At 44.6% G+C, this 14,809-nt stretch overlaps 1 protein-coding gene and 1 long non-coding RNA gene across 12 annotated transcripts in view; one reads left to right on the forward strand and one right to left on the reverse strand.

Moving 5' to 3' along the window:
• LOC139275907 (uncharacterized) overlaps nucleotides 1-1,120 on the reverse strand; it is a 62,516-nt gene extending 61,396 nt beyond the window's left edge. For 2 of the 3 annotated variants that reach the window (XR_011595787.1, XR_011595788.1), the window contains exon 1: nucleotides 721-883. This is a non-coding gene — a long non-coding RNA (uncharacterized lncRNA). Of the gene's footprint in view, nucleotides 1-720; nucleotides 884-1,010 lie in introns of those variants that run through there. The other variant, XR_011595789.1, reaches the window with a different exon arrangement.
• LOC139276426 (neural cell adhesion molecule 1-like) overlaps nucleotides 1-14,809 on the forward strand; it is a 632,849-nt gene that overhangs the window by 218,785 nt on the left and 399,255 nt on the right. The gene's annotated exons all lie outside the window — the stretch shown is intronic.

Here is a 14,809-nt window from a genome sequence, read left to right on the forward strand (position 1 = left end):
CGGGAATCAGTCTGGTGAACCTTCGCTGCACTCCCTCAATAACAAGAATGTCCTTCCTCAGGTTAGGAGACCAAAACTGTACACAATACTCCAGGTGTGGCCTCACCAAGGCCTGTACAACTATACAACTCCCTGCCCCTGTAATCAAGTACAGCAACATATTGTTACACATCAATTGAACAGTAGCATAGTGGTTATGTTACTGGACTAGTAATCCAAAAGTCTGGACTAATGATCCAGAGACGTGAATTCAAATCCCACTACGGTTAATTAAATCAATCTGGAATAAAAAAGTCAGTATCAGTAATGGTGACTGTGGGCCAAATTTCCCCAGAAGTTGCTCTGGTTTTTTTGGAGCAACTTGATTTTTCTGGAGTATCTTTTTAGTTGCAATTCTGGCCATTTAATTTGTGCCAGTGTAAGTGAGTTAGTTAGTTTTTTTTATTTTAGTTTTCTTTTCAAAAGGGGGCATTCCAGTCACTTATACCTGTTTTGGCCATTTAAGCGAGTTTGGCCAGCAAATACTTGCTCCAAACTAACTTAGGCCAGCGTATGTTGCCAGAAAAACCTTACCTTGAGTTAAGGAATCGGCACAAGTAACAACATTTAAAGCACCACCAAGCACCAAACAAAGCACAAAAAGTGATAAGCATTCAATAAAAAATAAAGAACTGAAGTAAATAATTAAATTACCAAATAAAGAACTGAAGTAAATCCTACCTTCAACTAAACTCGGCAGCGGCTGGCCGTGCGAGAGACCCTTCGGCCCGGATAGGTGCGGGAGAATGCGGCATCTGAATGGGGGGGAGGAAGGGTGTAGGCTCAACGCGGAAGGTGGGGCGGTGGGTGGTAAACGCGGCATCTTAATGGGTGGGGGGAAGAGATCCACAGCGGGCCTGCGGGAGCCCCCTCCGCCGGATCAAAACTCTTCCCCACCACCCCCCACCCAAAAAAACTTCTCTCCTCTCCTCCCCCCCCGATCAAAACTCTTCTCCCCCTCCCCCACCAACCTGTCTCTTGCAGCCCTCAGCGCGGGAAGGCAGTAGCCGGCCTGTATGGCAGGCCACTCGGCCCGGGATAGGGACGGCGAGCATCGGCCCCATCCACACAGCCTGCATCTCTCTCACACTCAGATTCTGGGGGCTAGGAGCTACTGCGCATGCGCACACACTCTAGCGCGCATGTGCAGAGGTCCCGGCACTGTTTTTAGCGCCGGGACCTGGCTCCGCCCCCGAATCCAGTTGCCACGCTACGCCACCATGGAGGAGAGGCCAAACCCGGCCCGAAGATTTTTGGCGCCCTTTTTTTACTTGTGCCAACAATAATAGATGTGTGGTAAAGGGGTGTTGAAGAACCACTAAACATTTAAAAATGAATAATCAGTCTGTGTTGAAGTTATCCATATTCCCACTAAATAATAAGGAGCTCCATTCAGTTAGCACAACAAATGATGTGACCAAAATTTCAATTGTTTAGCATTCCAATCAAATAGAGAAGTACTGCTGTGTACAGGAATTAAGGCTTTTGTTGTAATGAGCATGTGACTCTAAAATCAGATGCCCATTACTAGCACACATTGGCTGAATGAAAGATCCATTTTTTTAAGCAACAATGTAACCCATTTGGGGACTTATAAAAATTACAAATTCCAATAAATTAACTTAGCTTATTACTAAATTGCTTTTCAAAGTTTGTAATAGTCCTTCTGAAATTGGTAATCAGTCTGTTATTTCTGATGGGAAGGAAATTTCATCCAATTGCTTTGCATGCAGGGCAGCAAATAGTGTGTTAAATGAGTGAGCATGAGTTAGAGGCAACTACAAAATGGCAGAAATTAACTTCATTCAGTTCTCTTGAGTAATTAACAAGCAGAGCTGCTGACAACTGTGGGCTACAGAAATACTGATGAGGGCAAAATAAACTGGCGCCGGGTCTCCTGGTAATTGTACTTAACTCTCAACATTTTGCAGTGAGAGCTTATTTCAGCCTTGAGAGTATGTTGAAGCAGAAATGTTTTGTAAGTAGACAAATATATTTTTAAAAAATCAGTTGGAGTAAAAATATTTAAATCGTGTCAAATTTGACACAAGAAAACAACATCTATTTAATCTGAACATGTAAAGTACTTTGATAACTACTGGACCATAAATACTACACAATTCAGAACATGTAGCAATCCTTTTTAAAGTAAAAATAGAAAATGTTGGAAATACTCAGCAGGACAGGAAGCATCTGTGGAGAGAGAAAGAGAGTAAACGTTTCAGGTCGATGACCCTTCGTCAGAACATATTTCAGATTCCAGCATCGCAGCATTTTGCTTTTGTACCCTGTATTAATTTTTTAAAAGGTTTATTTTAAAATTTCGCTTCCCCATTTTAGCTCCTATATTATTCCTTCTTGAGGCCACAGCTCCATTTTTAGACAGAAGGGCAGCGTGGTCTGGGTCATGGATGTTTCAAGTGTTGCACTGTAGCCGGTTAACTCGAGGTTTGTCTCTGTGGGTGCGTACTGTTCCAGTCTGTGTGTTGCAGCCATCTTCCCTCCTGCTGACATGCAATGGCACTTAGCAGTTCAACCAAGAGCTGGAAAAGGGCAATCACTCTGGGGAGGCGAGGTTGTGATTTGCACAGTCCAGTTTCTGGCTTGGAGTGTAACACTGTGCAGGAAAGGCTGCTGGTTCGCCTCTTTAAATTCTAAAGCCGCCACTAACTAGGAATCAATTTGAGGGGTTCAGATGATGTCATCAACCACGAGTGTAGCTGGACTGGTTCTGAGATCCCAACCCTTCAGATCAGATTACTGTCTTGAAATCACTCCATGACTTTTGTAATGTCTATAGCTAATTTCTAGTTTAGTCTGAGTTTGTCCTTGTGCCATTAGTCGTTCTCAGTGCAAGTACAGAAAGCATGGACATGTCCTCCTTGGGAGGACTGAACGCTACTGTGGGCAGTTCTAGCATGTCTTTTTTTTTAAACCCACTTCTGAAGGCCGTGACTCATTTTAGAGAAATGGTTTATTTTGAGGGTGCGGGGAGCAGGGGCAGAGATCATTTGCATTTTTGGACCATGTCTAAATGGCCATTTCTCATGTATGGAAGACATTGACGGGCAGTGGGTATCAGCAAACTAATTTAATTGGAAATAGGAAATGGCAGCCAAGTCCAGTTCTGTTTCATATAATGTTCACATATGCATACTTCCAGCAGAGGTCACTGCACAGCAAACAGGAGTGGGAACCATGGCTAATTTTATTTTTCATTTTTCTGTAGCCCAGAGGCACAGAGGCCATCTGTAGCATCCTCATTGTTACTGAGGAGAAGTAAACCATACAGAGAGACAGTTTCTATATTGATTTGTATATGTCATGCTGGCCTGTTGACAGATTTTACTTTTTATTTATCCTTACAACAAATTACATCAGTGCATCTTCTGTCATCTGAAATGGGCAAAAACCTAAGTCATGGGGCCCAAGTTTCCACACGTGTCTGGAACGGCGCAGTTCCGACCTGGACGCCCGTTTTTCGCGCCACAAAGTGCGCCTAAAAAATCCTCGGTATTCTCCACCTACTTGCAGGTCCTCTGGCCCTCGGCGCAACCAGCGCGAGCTGTGGGGGGGCGGAGCCAGGTCCCTGTGCTGAAAACAGTGCCGGGACCTCTGCACATGCGCGCTACAGTGGGCACGCAAGTGCAGTAGCTCCAGGCGCCGAACTGTGTGTGAGGGGCCCGAAGCACGCAGCCCCTAGCCCTGGCCGAATGGCCTCACTGGGGCTGCGTGAATAAGGCTCCTCCCACGGCCAGCTCCTGCTTCCCCCCCCCCCCCCCGACCAGACCCGACACCCGCTCCCCGCCCCCCCTGCCTCCGGACCAGACCCGACACCCGCGCCCCCCCCCCCGACTGACCCGACCCGACCCGCGCTCCTGTTCCCGCTTCCCGACTGGACCCGACCCGACCCGCGCTCCTGTTCCCACTCCCCGCCCCCCCTGACTGGACCCGACCCGACCCGCGCTGCTGTTCCCGCTCCCCGCCTGGACCCGACCCGACCTGCGCTCCTGTTCCCGCTCCCCGCCACCCCCCCCACCGACTGGACCCGACCCGACCCGCGCTCCTGTTCCCGCTCCCCGACTGGACCCGACCCGACCCGCGCTCCTGTTCCCGCTCCCCGCCTATCCGACTGGATCCGACCCGACCCGCGCTCCTGTTCCCGCTCCCAGACTGGACCCGACCCGACCTGCGCTCCTGTTCCCGCTCCCCGCTCCCCCGACTGGACCCGACCCGACCCGCGCTCCTGTTCCCGCTCCCAGACTGAACCCGACCCGACCTGCGCTCCTGTTCCCGCTCCCCGCCCCCCCCCCCCGACTGGACCTGACCCGACCCGCGCTCCTGTTCCCGCTCCCTGACTGGACCCGACCCGACCCGCGCTCCTGTTCCCGCTCCCCGCCTATCCGACTGGATCCGACCCGACCCGCGCTCCTGTTCCCGCTCCCAGACTGGACCCGACCCGACCTGCGCTCCTGTTCCCGCTCCCCGTCCCCCCGACTGGACCCGACCCGCGCTCCTGTTCCCGCTCCCCGCCCCCCCGACTGGACCCGACCCGCGCTCCTGTTCCCGCTCCCCGCCCCCCTGACTGGACCTGACCCGCGCTCCTGTTCTCGCTCCCCGCCCCCCCGACTGGACCCGACCCGCGCTGCGCTCCCGCCCCCCTACCCGACCCCCCCCCCCCCCCCACTGGACCCGACCCGACCCGACCCGACCCCCGCTCCCGGACTGGATCCGACCTGACCTCCCGCTCCCTCTCCCTCTCCCTCTCCCTCCCCCCCGACCCGAACCGAACCTCCCCGACCCGACCCAACCCAACGCCACCTACCTGTAAATCTGGTGCTGGGGACGGGCCCTGCCCGAAGTCTCGGGCCCGGCCCGTTCAGCCTTCGGTCCCGAAAGGCCTGCCTGAAGCACTTTCACACAGGTAGGAAGATGGTTTATTTAATCTTTTCTTTGCTTATAAATGTTTATTCAGGTTGGATTTATTTGTATAAGTATAAATAAGGATTTATTATAGAATTTAATGACTTCCCTTTCCCCCACCTCGTTCTGGATGCCTAATTTGTAACCTGCGCCTGATATTTTAATGTGTGGAAACGGGTTTTTTCAGTTCTACAAAAATCTTCACTTGCTCCCATTCTACTTTAGTTTGGAGTACGTTTTCACTGTGGAAACTTTCAAATCAGGCGTCAGTGGCCGGACACGCCCCCTTTTGAAGAAAAAATTCTGTTCCAAAGTAGAACTGTTCTACCTGACTAGAACTGCAGAAAAAAAAATGTGGAGAATTGCGATTTCTAAGATAGTCCGTTCTCCACCAGTTGCTCCTAAAATATCAGGCGCAAATCATGTGGAAACTTGGGCCCAAAATCTCTCAATCTTCAGATTGACCCTGAAGATGTAACCTTTGCAAGCTGGCTATGCTACTTTAATCTAAAGTGCTTTTTCCTCTTCTGGAAAAAATATTTGAACAAAATATTTAAACATTCCCTTGCATGGGGGAGGTGAGAGGGTTAAGTTGGGAGAGAGAGAGAAAGTGAGCGAACACAGAGATATATTTACAGGCCAACGTTGGAAGAGCAGAGGCCTGGAGGAGGTTTCAGAGGTAGGGTGGGGTGAGGCCATGGAGCATTTCAATTGAGGATAATATCCATTCAAGATTTATTCAAGTATCCATGCGAAGTATCCTGTACACAATTCTTTTTCTGTGTGTTTTTTTCCTACTCGAGTTCAGAACACTTTCAGAAGGCCTTTGATAATGTATTGCAAAGTAGACTCCTGACTCTGGACAAAAGGTGATGAGTCGGGACAAGTAGCAGAATGGATAGCAAGCTGGCTACAAAACAGAAAACAGAGAGTAGGGTTTAAAGGTACTGAGACTGGCAAAAGGTGGGAAGTGGTGTTCTACACAGATCGGTGCTGGGATCATTGTTGCTCACCAGTTACATAAGCAATTTGTACTCGGGTATCAGAAGTACAACCTCACAATTTGCGGATGCCTCCAAATTGGGGGTGTAGTTAATACACGGGACTGCGATAAGATACGGGAAGGCATTAATAAACTTGAAGAATGGGCGTGTAATTAGCAAATGAACTTCAATATAGGTAAATGTGAGGTGGTACATTTTGGTAGGAAGAATAAGGAGGCCACATACCCCTTGGAAAATAAGTGTCTGAATGGGGTAGTGGAGCAGAGAGATCTGGGCGTACAGATACACAAATCACTAAAACTATTAACATAGGTTAAAAAGGCCATACAAAAAGCAAACAAAGCACTGGGGTTCATTTCTAGAGCAATAGAATTGAAAAGCAGGGAAGTTATGTTAAACTTGTATAGAAGCTTGATTAGACCCCACTTGGAGTACTGTGAACTGTCCTGATCTCCATATTATAAAAAGGGTATACAAGCACTGGAAATATTTACTGGGTGATTTCAGAACTGAGTTCTGGCTGGGGAGTCTATAAACAGTCTTAGAATAAGGGGTCGGCCATTTAGGACTGAGATGAGGAGACATTTCTTCACTAGGATGGTGAATCTTTGGAATTCTCTACCCCAGAGGCTGTGCAGACTCGGACGTTGAGCATATTCAAGACAGAAATCGATAGATTTTGGGATATTAAGGGAGTCAAGAGATATGGGGACAGTGCAGGAAAGTGGAATTGAGGGAGAAGATCAGAGATTGTCTTTTTGAATGGCGGAGCAGGCTCGAGGGGCCGAATGGCCTACTCCGGCTCCTAGTTCTTAGGAGAGGTTAGACCTATCAGAAAAGATTGAACAAGCTGAGGCTCTTTTCTTTAGAAAAGGAAAACACTGATAGAGGTTGCTAAGACTATTATGAGGGGGTTCGATAGGGTAGGCATAGAGAAGATGTTTCCACCTGCGGGGAAGACCACAACGAGTGGCCATATAAAATAGTTAGTAATAAATCCAGTAGGGAATTTCGGAGGAATTTCGGAGTAACTTCTTTACTTGGAGAGTGGTTAGAACGTGGAACTCGCTACCACAGGGAGCAGTTGAAGCGAATAGCACCGATGCATTTAAGGTGAAGCTGGATAAACACACGAGGGAGAAAGGAATAGAAGGATATGTTGATGGGAATGACGAAGAGAGGTAGGAGGATCAGGTGGAGCATAAGAACATAAGAAATAGGAACAGGAGTAGGCCATACGGCCCCTCGAGCCTGCTCTGCCATTAAATAAGATCATGGCTGATCTGATCATGGACTCAGCTCCACTTCCCCGCCCGTTCCCCATAACGCCATATCATTTAAGAAACTGTCTATTTCTGTCTTAAATGTATTCAATCTCCCAGCTTCCACAGCTCTCTGAGGTAGAGAATTCCACAGATTTACAACCCTCAGAGAAGAAATTTCTCCTCATCTCTGTTTTAAATGGGTGGCCCCTTATTCTAAGATCGTGCCCTCTAGTTCTAGTCTCCCCCATCAGTGGAAACATCCTCTCTGCATCCACCTTCTCAAGCCCCCGCAATCTTACACGTTTCGCTAAGATCACCTCTCATTCTTCTGAATTCCAATGAGTAGAGGCCCAACCTACTCAACCTTTCCACATCAGTCAATCCCCTCATCCTCGGAATCAACCTAGTGAACCTTCTCTAAACTGCTTCCAACGCAACTATATCTTTTCGTAAATATGGAAACCAAAACTGCACGCAGTATTCCAGGTGTGGCCTCACCAATACCTTATATAGCTGTAGTAAGACTTCCCCGCTTTTATACTCCATCCCCTTTTCAATAACACCAGCAGGGACTTGTTGGGCTGAATGGCCTGCTTCTGTGCTGTAAATACTATGTAGTTTTGCTATGTTTCCTGTGCACGGATATCAGCTTCTGCCAGAAAACTGGAAGCCACTACTAATGGCCATTTTTGTGTGTTTCAATCAAATAGCCTGTAAAATTTCTAAATGACTTTCCCATTTATTTATCCCAAATGTTTATTTTGCAGGGACCAACACACAATTTTATATTTAATTTGTTCATGGTGTTTTGAGTGTGTAGTAAATCAGCTTCCCTTGTACTGCCCAGAGTGTTTCTATTTTCTAATTTTAGTGAGACAGAGAGGATAAGGGAGATTCAACAGCAAAATGAAAATGTGTGACAAATGGGGCATTTTTGGCCTAATCTGTCCAGCGAGAAATTGTCCGGAGCTGATTGGATCGGCCAGGCCATCTACACTCCGCCTAATTTTATCTTCCATTAACTAACACACGACAGATCCAAATCAGTTCATTCCTGTCTAGCAGGTCAGGTTAAAATTAACCCTAAAGAATTAGAGAAGGAGAGATGAGCAGAGACACACAACATCATGAGGAAAGAGGCAATTTTTAGGTCTGTGAGCAATGCCAAAGAACACAGGAACAAGAGTAGAGGAATAGGTTATTCAGCCCGTGGAGTCTGTTCCACCATTCAATGAGATCACAGGAGGTCAAATTGTATTAAAACTGTAGATTGGACTGGTAAAATGTTGGTGGCATTTCCCACAGTCAGTTAATGAATATAAGTTGTTTTTAAATATACAGGATGCTGACAGAGTTGGGCGAGTGACGTCAGCAATTTGTCCCTCAGATCCACCTAGTGGCCAGAGGCTGGGCTATATCGTGACAGTTGACATAGCGAAATTGAATGGGAAATGCTGACATAAAATTTACAAATGTTGACAAAAGCATGACCAAAAATAATGTTTATGGACAGGAACTTGTAAGCCCGACACAATAGTTTTAATAATACATGTAGCGATTTTTTTTCACCATTGATTGGGAAAAGTTTGCAGCAATAGATATTATTCAGATGATTAGGAGCATTTCTAGTTGGGTTTTAGTGTTGCTTCCAGTAGAAGCTGAAAAAAGGAATCCATAAAGTCCATTAGTATTGATGGGTACCTACTTAAAATGGGGCAAGAGACAGTTTCTGACGTTTACTTGATGCACTGAAGTTAAATGTCAAATGGCGAGTGCAAGTCCATTTCAGGACTTTCCCGACGCAAAGTAACCCATTACTTTTGTTTTGAATGAGACAAACATTTAATTTCATCAATACATACTTTGGATCAATGATCCAGACTGTGCCAAATCACTTGATAACTTTGATTCTTAATCAGCCAGTTACATTCAATTGAATTCTTTTATATTTGAAAAATTAAAATTAAGAGCCTTTCAGATTCTTGATAGCATATTTAACTCATCGAAGGTCCAATCAACCTAATTTGTGATTGCTTCAAAAGAGAAATCCAGACAGATATGTTCTGGTTTAATTTGATTTATTTTTTAATCAACTCTCACACATAACTCGCTGCACATGGCGCCCCAATTTTAAGAAAAATAGATGCAAGTTTTCTCAAATCTTTTATTTTGGGGCTTAATGAACCGATGGATATACAGCCTTGATGCCTATGTTTTAGTAACAATAATTTAATATAGCTAATTTTCCAGCTAGATGGTAAGGCAATTTGATAATTGAAAATTTTGCAAAAAAAATTGGTGAATAATGAAACGCTTCATTTTCTGAACGAATAATTTTTAAGATGCATTAACCGGGGTGGATTTTTAATGGTGAGTTTCCGGTGAGGCGGGGGATGGGGGGGGAGAGAGAGAATCTGCTCCAGCAGGAGGCTACGTGAATTTCTACCAGGCCTTATTTAAATGCTGCCGGTCCACTTCCTGCCCTGAATGTGGAGCTAAACCTTAGATGGAGTCGAGGGTTGAGGTTTTGAGCGCTGCTCTGTAAGTAAAGATAGGGAAATGTTTTTAAAATGTATTTTCCATTTAATTGCGGGATTGTTTTTCGTTTAGATTTTTCTTTTAATTTCTTCTTCCAGCTTCAGCAATTTGGCTTAAAAACTGAAAATCCCAGAAATACACAGCGGAAACTATAAACAACCAGAAAGGGAAAAATGTCCTACATTACAACAGTGACCACACATCAAAAATACTTCATTGGCTGTAAAATGCTTTGAGACGTTTGGTGGTCGTGAAAGGCGCTATATAAATCCAAGTCTTTAATGTTATGGGCCTTGCAGAAATTGTTTTGCATGCAGGTTTTTTAAAAGTGGGGACGAAAGGATATACTTGCTTTGGAGGCAGTTCAGAGAAGATTCACGAGGTTGATTCTGGGGGTGAGGGGCTTGACTTATGAGGAAAGGTTGAGTAGATTGGGCCTCTACTCATTGGAATTCAGAAAAATGAGAGGTGATCTTATCAAAATGTATAAGGTTATGAGGGGGCTTGACAAGGTGGATGCAGAGAAGATGTTTCCACTGATGGGGGAGACTAGAACTAGAGGGCATGATCTTAGAATAAGGGGCCATCCATTTAAAACTGAGATGAGGAGAAATTTCTTCTCTGAGGGTTGCAAATCTGTGGAATTCGCTGCCTCAGAGAGCTGTGGAAGCTGGGACATTGAATAAATTTAAGACAGAGATAGACAGTTTCTTAAACGATAAGGAGTTCTGGGGAGCGGGCGGGGAAGTGGAGCTGAGTCCATGATCAGCTCAGCCATGATCTTATTGAATGGTGGCGCAGGCTCGAGGGGCCATATGGCCTACTCCTGCCCCTATTTCTTATGTTCTTATGACAAAAATTTATTAAAGGGGGTTTAGCTAAAAAAATCACTGCAGTGACTTTGCAATCGTAGTGTAGGACTTACAGGCAGTCATAGGTTCTCAGTCAACACTAATGGGACACTTGCACTGCAAACCTTGCATCAGTGAAAAGCCAAGTTTGAATTGCATTGATGCAAGATGAGTTGTATAATGGAATGTTAACCTCACCCCTACCTGGCAGGGGTTAGGTATTCTCCTCGTGCTGTGAGACCATCTGGCAGAGGTGCTGTCACACCCAGTTCCAACTTCCGAGTGATTGCAGCCTATCTAACTATAATTTTGAAATGCCAATGCCAGCAAATGCTGGAATTCTTTCTAATGATTTAAAAGGAAGTGACTGGTAATCTAGCATTTTCCTAATCTTAAAAATTCCACTGGCGACTGAAGGCCGGTGAGTAAAGGTTTGAACATATGTTTAGAGATCAGTGCAAGCGAGCGCTATAATTTTGCAATGTATGGTGCCAACAGTATAATTACACTATAAATTTCCAGTACTACTCGACCTCATTTTAGTTCCTGAAAATATGACTGGAAGATCTGTAGAACAACATTTACAATTGCCCTTTCCATTGCCTTGCTGGATGTAACTACAATATGCATCTGGCATAAGACAAAAGGAATATAGTTAGATTTTTGGTGGAACAAAGATGACTAAATGTCATAATTTGGTATGTTAATCTCTGTAGCTTTTGTCTTTGTAAAAATGATTTGACTCAATGTTCATGGAATACTGTGTTAAACACGATGGAGTATAAATTTGTTGGCGGCCTGGTTACAGATGCGAAGACAGCGCTACAGTTGCAACGAGCACCTGAACCGGGAGGCCTGAGGCCAGCCCGAAATTGGGCCAGTTAATATTAATTGGGCGAGTTGCCAGTTCCTGTCACACCTCCACAACAGATAAAGAAAAAAGAAAGACTTGCAGTATATAGCGCCTTTTACAACCACTGGACGTCTCAAAGCGCTTTACAGCCATTGAAGTACTTTTGGAAGTGTAGTCACTGTTGTAATGCGGGAAACACAGCAGCCAACTTGCGCACAGCAAACTCCCACAAAAAGCAATGCGATGATGACCAGATAATCTGTTTTTTGTATTGTGGATTGAGGGATAAGTATTGGCCAGGACACCAGGGACAACTCCCCTTGTTCTTCTTCGAAGTAGTGCCACGGGATCTTTTACGTCCACCTGAAAGGGCAGACGGGGCCTCAGTTTAATGTCCCGTCTGAAAGACGGCACCTCCGACAGCGCAGCGCTCCCTCAGCTCTGCACTGGAGTGTCAGCCTCGATTTTTGTGCTCAAGTTCCTGGAGTGGGACTTGAACTCGCTAGCTTCTGCCTCAGAGATGAGAGTACTAGCCACTGAGCCACAGCTGACCCAGACTGCCCATTTGAAGAGATGAACATCAAGGCACTAGCATCGCCGGCAGTGATCTAAAGCTAAATCCCGGGGGGGGGTGGTAAATTGAATACTATGGAGTTGGGGAGCTCTGCCACTCCCCCTGACTCCACAGCAACAAATCTTTTGGTGGCGGTATTCGAGAGACGGCTTCAAAATACCGAATGGAGCAGGCCCGACTCCTCCTCCCCTCCGTGATAGCGAATTTAGCAGAACCTGCCTTAAAAATTTCCTTTTAAGCTGGCCGCCAGGGACAGTTCATAAAAATGCCAGCCCAATGTCTTCAAGCATCCCTTGGGTGCGGGGCGTTGGTCCCCGAAATTGGCTCTTGTTGCGGCCTTTTTATACCCCTAAAATGGGCGCAACGAGGTCCACTTGCTACCACGGTGTTTTCAATTCGTCATTAATTTATTCTTCGTGCATTCTTGTCTCAACATTGCGGCTTTATGGGAACTCTAGCTTGTTGGGTGAGTTTTGCAGTTGTTAAAGCCTTGCAATAACTGGTCTGGTATTGGAGTAACATTTACTGGATGCCCTATTTCAGTCGCATCACCTGCACGTAGTTCGCAAAATGTTGTGATTGATTGTGATGTGTTGATTGTTATCGAACCATCGTGGGCGAAGGTGCAGCGAGTGAGAGTACGGGGCCCAGGAGAGCCAAGGGCCCAGGGGCAGCACGGGCCTGCCCATAATGCGATATGTGTGCGCACTGGGTCCGTCCGCAGGAGAGCAGGTCTCCAGTCGTCCTGGTTCAATCCTTGCCACTGGATAAAGGCCTAGCTCTGTCGAGCCTGTGTGATGGCTGGTGTGCAACGGTCACCACACTTAAAAAAAAATCCATGCACAGGTATCATCCACCCCCTTCATTGGAGTTCAGGACTAGAACATTGGGTCCTTCATTGAAACATCTGTGAACTCTTGTGGAAGCAAGTCATCCTCGTTCGAGGGACTGCCTATGAATGAGAACCAAGGACAATGGAACACAGGTCAATAATATATGTACACACTGTTCCAGATCTCTCATCTTCCACAAAAGCTCTGTCTTAAACAAATATCAACTGACTGATCTCATACTGGAAGGAGAACAGACACCATTATCATGTCTAAAAAAGTTAAACATTTACAGGATAGGGTGAGCACAACATTCTTTTTTTGTCTTGTGTTCTGACTGTTTTCGCATTTCCTCCTTCTGAAATATTTCTTTAAATAGTGACCACTTACAGCATGAGTGGAGAACTAGCTGAGAGAAGTTATTAAGCCTGACAGTGTGTGGGAGATGAAATGTCCTACACAAATGAAATGACATAATTTCCAAGACATCCTGGGTTAATGTCTGGGTTTCTGCTCATAATTCAGCTCCATCATACAGACAAAATCAGCAACTCCTCCATTTAGTATTTACTATTCAAGCAAAAATATTGAACAGAAGGAGGAAGAATTTAAAAGTATATATTAAAGCTAGTTGTATTTTTGGTTATTTTGTAAAATTGGCTGAAGATTTATTCTGTACATTTGCAGCAAAATTGTAAATATGTTTGTCACAAATGCACTTACACCTTTGCTAGAAATTGAGAACAGAGGAGCAGTATAAGCACTGCCAACAATTTGTTTTAAATTAAAGATTTATTCCTTTAAATGAAACTGAATAGAAGATGGAAATGAAATTCAGTGCCAAGACATTACTTCAAAAATGAGCAAAGTTCTTGACTGAATTTTCTTGTTTTCAATTATTAAAAAAAACTCCCTGTGGCCAGTAATGAAGCAAAAGTTGTACAGCTAACATTATGCTATTTCAAAAAGTATTGGGGCAATTTTGTAATCTGGGCAGCACTTTTGTGTAATGGCTGTATGGTAATCATTACCGTGTGCTTCATATACACTTGTCAGCAAGTATTTCAACAACATAAGGAATGTATTGCTCCTTCACTCCACATAGTGCTGCATCCTCTTTACTTGTCAGGGCGCCCGTCAAAGCAAAACATAGATAATAAACACTCTTCATTGTATTTATCGTCCTTAAATATTATTTACATGCTACTGTTTGCAAAATTTTCTGCCTTTTATATTTTTGTATCTTCAGCCTTGACTAGTGATACAAAGAGCATGTGTAACTGCTTTTTCATAATATATTCAATTATGATTAATTTAGAAAGCACTTTGATGCATTAGCTTGTGTTTTTGTACAAAGAAAAATGCTAATGTGAATAAGGTTTAAAATCCCAATTCATGGAAGCCTTACAATTTTTTATTTCACTACCTGATGTTTTAAACATATGAAATCCTGACAGTTTCTGCAATGGATTTTATTTTCTTCAATTCTGGAGCAAAGACATTAACAGTATTTGTATTTATTCTAGTTTTCCCACATTTTATGTTGATCCAAAAAAATCCATACTCAAAACAACGGTGTAGTTACAGCAGTGTAGTTATGGTATTGAATTTTTTGGAGTGTCATTTAGGGATTTACGAGAGGCTATAAACAATGCCTGTGGGTGTGTTTGTCTGGTCTAAGTTGACTGCATGCCATGACAAATAGTTCCATTAGAGTTAATCATGAAGTGTGTGAAGGATCAAAAGACCTCCATTTTTGCCAATTTTCAGCATTCTTGTTGGATGTTTGAGGGACACGTTGGTGGTATTCTTGCTATAATTGGCCAAATTAAATGCAAAGTTTAACAAGAATGTGAAATACACCAGATTGGGAAGGTTTATATTAGTTTACTTCCAGATTTGGTCAGTATTTCACCCAGTGTAATCCGCTTC

The sequence above is a fragment of the Pristiophorus japonicus genome, chromosome 11 (genome assembly GCF_044704955.1).
Source record: "Pristiophorus japonicus isolate sPriJap1 chromosome 11, sPriJap1.hap1, whole genome shotgun sequence".
In the NCBI taxonomy this organism is placed as follows: domain Eukaryota; kingdom Metazoa; phylum Chordata; class Chondrichthyes; family Pristiophoridae; genus Pristiophorus; species Pristiophorus japonicus.